This window comes from Otolemur garnettii, unplaced genomic scaffold (genome assembly GCF_000181295.1).
Source record: "Otolemur garnettii isolate 467f Iridium unplaced genomic scaffold, OtoGar3 scaffold00175, whole genome shotgun sequence".
Taxonomy (NCBI): domain Eukaryota; kingdom Metazoa; phylum Chordata; class Mammalia; order Primates; family Galagidae; genus Otolemur; species Otolemur garnettii.
Genome location: NW_003852570.1, coordinates 1739270 through 1745197, shown reverse-complemented (window position 1 = coordinate 1745197; position 5928 = coordinate 1739270). Strand labels below are relative to the sequence as shown.

The 5928-nt window shown below is 36.4% G+C and overlaps 1 non-coding gene across 1 annotated transcript; it reads right to left on the bottom strand.

Moving 5' to 3' along the window:
- Window positions 1-4064: 4064 nt before the first annotated feature.
- Window positions 4065-4171, bottom strand: LOC111728648. Its single transcript, XR_002775881.1, has one exon. It is a non-coding gene; the product is annotated as a U6 spliceosomal RNA (small nuclear RNA).
- Between the last annotated feature and the right edge of the window lie 1757 nt (window positions 4172-5928).

Below are 5928 nucleotides of genomic sequence, written 5' to 3'. Positions count from 1 at the left end.
GATGACTCCATACTGAACCTCAGAGTCAAAGTATTCTTTATAGACATACTTTTATCTGACAATGTGAATGTTACTTTTTTTGCATTATTATTACTATTATTATTATTGCTCAATATTTTATTGCAGCAACTATCTGATTTTTTCCCAATTGTATTTATCTTTGTTCGTTCTTTACAAGGTTTTTGTTTCCAGTCCTTATCTTAAACATTGTTAGTGTTATTAAATTTTAAGCCTGTTTAATTTTGTGAAGGCAAATAGTGGAAACCAAATAAACACATGTACATGTATAGAGAAAATAAAAGAAAAAGAAAAAGCTGCCTGTTTCATATTCCTAGACTTAAAAGATGCCTCTTCCTGCATTCTTCTTCGTAAGAATTCCCAGTAGCTTTTTGCTTTTGAAGACCCCTCTGACTCCAACATACAGCTTACATGGACTATGTTACCTCAGAAATTTCAGGGAAGCCCTTACTTTTTTGAACAAGCCTCAGCCCAAGACTTGAGTTGTTTATAAAATATCTATCTTACTAAATGGGGTTAAATTAAAAGTTTTTCCACTTAGAACTGATACCAGACAAGGTTGTCCTCTATCACCATTACTATTGAACATAGTGCTGGAAGTTCTAGCCAATAAAATTTGGCAAGACAAGGAAATAAAGGGCATCCAAATGGGAGCAGAGGAGGTCAAACTCTCCCTCTTTGCTGATGATATGATATTATACTTAGAGAACCCCAAAGACTCAACCACAAGACTCCTGGAAGTCATCAAAAAATAATGTCTCAGAATATAAAATCAATGTCTACAAATCAGTAGCCCTTGTATACGCCAATAACAGCCAAGATGAGAGGCTAATTAAGGACACAACTGCCTTCACTATTCCTCCAAAGATAATGAAATACCTAGGAATATACCTAAGAAAAGACGTGAAGGACCTCTATAAAGAAAATTATGAAACCCTAAGAAAGGAAATAGCAGAGGACTTTGACAAATGGAAAAACATACAATGGTCATGGCCAGGAAGAATCAACATTGTTAAAATGTCTACTTCCCAAAGTAATCTACCAATCAATGCCACCACTATTAAAATACCCACATTGTACTTTCAAGACTTGGAAAATCTCTTCACTGTGGCATCCCCCAGAAGAGCCAGGTGTCTCTGCTGCAGTTTCTCTCATTGTGACCTGCAGGTCCTGGGAGACCTGTGGGGAAGTTGGAGTGACACCCTGGAAACAGAGAAAAGGAACTGTTGATATTCAGAGATGTGTCTATAGAATTCTCTATGGATGAGTGGGCCTGCCTGGACCCTGCTCAGCAGAATTTGTATCGGGATGTCATGTTAGAGAGGTATAGAAACCTGGTCTTCCTTGGGCTTGCTGTCTCTAAGCCAGACCCCATCACCTGTCTGGAGCAAAGCAATGAACCCTGGAAGGTAAAGACACACCAGACAGTGAAGAGATCAGCACTCCACACTCAGATGTGGTGATTCACTTCAAGTGCTCCCTTAGGAGAATGGCTCTGAGAAGGATTTCTTTCATGATTGAGTTCCTGCCTGCAGCCTGCAGAAATGCAGAGACACTGTCACAAAGGAATATTGGAGAGCCAGACCAGGGTTGCAGCTGGAAGATTGAATGTCTGTCTGTAGCATTCAGTAGCTGTTCTCTACCCTTCTCCTCATTAACATTATAATCTCTGGTTTTGGTTCTAAAACACCTTAGGCTAAGCAAGAGCAGACAGCCAGTCTCTTATATTTTTACCACAAACAAAATCAATTGTCTATGTGTTCCTCAGTGTTCACACTGAATTGTAATCTTAATGGTAGTTTCCTAATCTTACTTCACTTCTTTTTATCTGTATTAAATTCTTCCTGAATGTTTGAAAGTATATAAAATAATCAGTAAAGTTGGGCCTGATAACTGACCTGAGCAAGTCTCGACCTCCCTTCAAATCATCCTGTCTGCAATTTCTTTTCCCTGTGTCACTGATCAGAGGGCTCTGGGAACATTTACAAGACAGTAGTCAAGCGCTCAGTTATATTTAATCATTCTATCCAGGACAATTCCCAAGTATTGGGCACAAATATTTTATTACCAAAGATAATGCTGAAAAGATATCAAACTGATGGCCCTGAGAATTTAAACTCAATAAAATCTTGGGATCATGTGTATGAGTATAAGCAGCAGAAAGTATGTTATGATGGTCTGAATGAGTGTTTAACAGCTATGTGTGGTAAAATCTACCAATGCAGTAAAGGTTTCAAGGTTTTGAGAAAATTATTAAGTCTAAATAGACATAAGATGATATATATCAGGGAGAAAACTTTTGAGTGTGAAAAACATGGGAAAGCCTTAAACCTATGCTCAAACTAACTTTAGTAAACATAAGATCAGTCATTTTGTGGAAAATCAGTACAAATATAAAGAATGTTGTAAAGCCTTTAAATCTTGGTCAAGCTTGTCTAAGCACAGGGGACTTCATACTGGAGAGAAAATCTACCATTGTGAAAATGATGACAAGTGCCTTAGCCACAGCTCGCAATATTCTAACCATAAGACAATTCATAATGGAGAGAAACCCTACAAATGTGAATAATGTTGCAAAGCCTTTAACCATTACTCAACCCTTTCTGTACCTAAAAGAATTCATTCTGGGAAGAAACCATACAAATGCCAAGAATTTGGAAAAGGCTTTATCCGGTACTCACACCTTTCTCCACATAAAAGAATTCATTCTGGAGAGAAACCATACAAGTGTCAAGAATGTGGCAAGTCCTTTAACGATTACTCAACCCTTTATGTAAATAAAAGAATTCATTCTAGGGAGAAACCATACAAATATGAAGAACATGGAAAAGGTTTTAACTAGTCCTCACACCTTTCTGGACATAAAATAATTCATTCTGGACATAAACCATACAAATGTCAAGAATGAGGTAAATCTTTTAACCAGTACTCAACCCTTTCTGTACATAAAAGAATTCATTCAGGAGAGAAATCCTTCAAATGCAAAGAATGTGGCAAATGGTTTAACAATTCCTCACATCTCTCTGTACATAAAATAATTAATTCTGGGGAGAAACCCAATATCAAGAGTGTGGAAAAGCCTTTAACCATTACTCATCCCTTTCTGTACCTAAAAGAATTCATTCTGGGGAGAAACCATACAATTGTCAAGAATGTGGCAAATCCTTTAGCAATTACTCAAACCTTTCTGTACATGAAACAGTTCATTCTGGAGAGAAACCCTACAAATGTGAAGAATGTGGCAAAGCTGTTAACCATTACACAAATCTTTTTGTATATGAAAGAATTCATTCTGGGGAGAAACCATACAAGTGCCAAGAATGTGGAAAAGCCTTTAACCAATCCTCACACCTTTCTCAACATAAAAGAATTCATTCTGGAGAGAATCCATACAAATGTGAAGAATGTGCCCAATCCTTTAACAGTTACTCAACCTTTTCATTACATAAAAAATTCATTCCGGAGAGAAACTCTACAAATGTGAAGTATGTCACAAAGCCTTTAGCAATTACTCAACCCTTTCTGTACATTAAAGAATTCATTCTGGAGAGAAACCTTATGAATGTCAACAACATGGCATATCCTTTAATGAGAACTCAAATCTTTCTAAACATAAAAAAATTCATTCTGGAGAAAACTTATAAATATGAACAGTGTGGCACACCCTTTAACTTAGGTTGAAATTGGCTTGTCCATAAAAAAAAAATCATAGACCATAGACATATAGGCATCCTACAAATATGAAGAATGTGGTAGTACCTTTACTTGGTGATCATAACTTACTAAACATAAAATAATTTACATTGGAGAGAAATTCTACAAATGTGAACAGTGTGGCAATGCACTTAAACCAGAGGTCAAAACTTACTACATATAGGGAAATTCTTATTGGAGAGAAATCTTACAAATGTGAATAATATGAGAGGGGTTTTTATTTTTTTTAATTGTTTGAGATTCAGTGAGTGTACAAGAAACCAAGTTACACTGATTTCACTTGTTAGGTAAAGTCCGTCTTATAATTGTGTCTTGTCCCTGAAAGGTATATCAAAAATATGGCATGCTTCATGAATTTGCATGTCATCCTTACACAGGGGCCATGATAATCTTCTCTGTATTATTCCAATTTTTGTATATGTGCTGCTGAAGCAAGCACTATGGCAAAGGTTTTAACTGGTCCCTGGCCCTTAGTAAACATAAGAGAAATCATGCCACAGAAAAGTCATCACCATATGAAGGTATGGTGAAGCTTTATGCCAGTAGTCACAGTTTTCTGTACACAGGAGAATTCATGTTTAAGGGAAATGCTATAAAGTGAAGAATGTGAAGGTGTTTAACTTCTGCTCAAACCATTCTATATATGACAAATTTAGGACATAGAAACCCCCCTACAAATGTGAAGACGTTTTATAACCAGTATTCACACACTCACGAATCACACAATTCATAGAGAAATTCTATATGTAAAGAATATGACGATGTCTTTAACTATTTTTCATGCTTTTCTACTCATAATTCATACGAAAGAAATACTTCAAATGTCAATCATGTCTTCAAGTTGTGTTTATTCTGTTAGATAGGATGAAGGAGAGACAGAGTCAGATGATTCTAGGCAATCCCTTTTCCACAATAAAAGGAACAAAAGTATCAGAGTGAGATGCCAAAAAAGAAAAGCATTTCGAGAAGGCTTACAAAAACTGAACTGATGTTTGCTGCATAAAAAAAGAGTCTCAGAAGTGGAGAGGCCACGCCAAGGCCACAAAAAGGGATCTTTTCAGCATGTCTACAAGTGACAGTAGCCTCAAGTGACCCATTTTCATTAACACAGTAAAATTGTCACCACTTTTTATCACAGTTTACAAATATTATGACAGCTTCTGGAAATTGCCTTATAGGGATAGAAATGGGAGGACTCTCCATTCAGGAAGTTTTCCCCCTTTCCAGGAAAAATCATAAATATTTTACCCCTCACTCCTATCACTTAATATAGATTTGGAAAATCAGCATAAAAGGGAAAAATGTCACTTAACTCAGGGTCTTCTCCATTTGAGAAGGCAGATATCTCTGGAGTGTACTGTCTTTTAATAAACTTTGACCTTTTGCACAATTGTAGAAAAAAAAAAGACTTGGAAAAGATGAATCTTTGTTTCGTAAGGAACAACAACAACAACAAAAAACCCCATATAGCTAAGGCAGTTCTTAGTAATAAAAACAAAGCTGGGGGCATCACCATACCAGATTTTAGGCTGTACTACAAAGCCATAGTGGTCAAGACAGCATGGTACTGGCAAAAAAATAGAGACATAGACATTTAGAACTGAATAGAAAACCAGGAAATGAAACCAACAACTTACAACCACCTAATCTTCGTTATACCAAACAAAAACATACACTGGGGGAAAGACTATTCAATAAATAGTGCTGGGAGAAGTGGATATCTACATGCAAAAAACTAAAACTGGACCTGCACCTTTCCCCACTCATAAGAATTGATTCAAGATGGATAAAAGACTTAAATTTAAGGCATGAAATGATAAAAATCCTCAAAGAAAGCATAGGAAAGATTCACACATACCCTTGTAAGATGAACCATAGGTGTGGTCCCACCAATCACCCTCCCTCCACCCATCCTTCCCCCTCCCCTCCCCTCCCTCTCCTCTTTCCCTATATTCTTGTGAATCTTTCTAAATATAGAATATAAATGTCTTAACATAATAACTAAGAAAAAGCCATGAAAGCTATGTTAACCAGTTTGATGAAAATATGGTTTCAAATTGTACATAAAACCAGCACACTGTACCTCATGACTGCATTAATGTACACAGCTATGATTTATAATTAAAAAAAAAAAGAAAGCGTAGGAAAAACACTGGAATATATCAGCCTAGGGAAAGACTTTGTGAAGAAGACTGC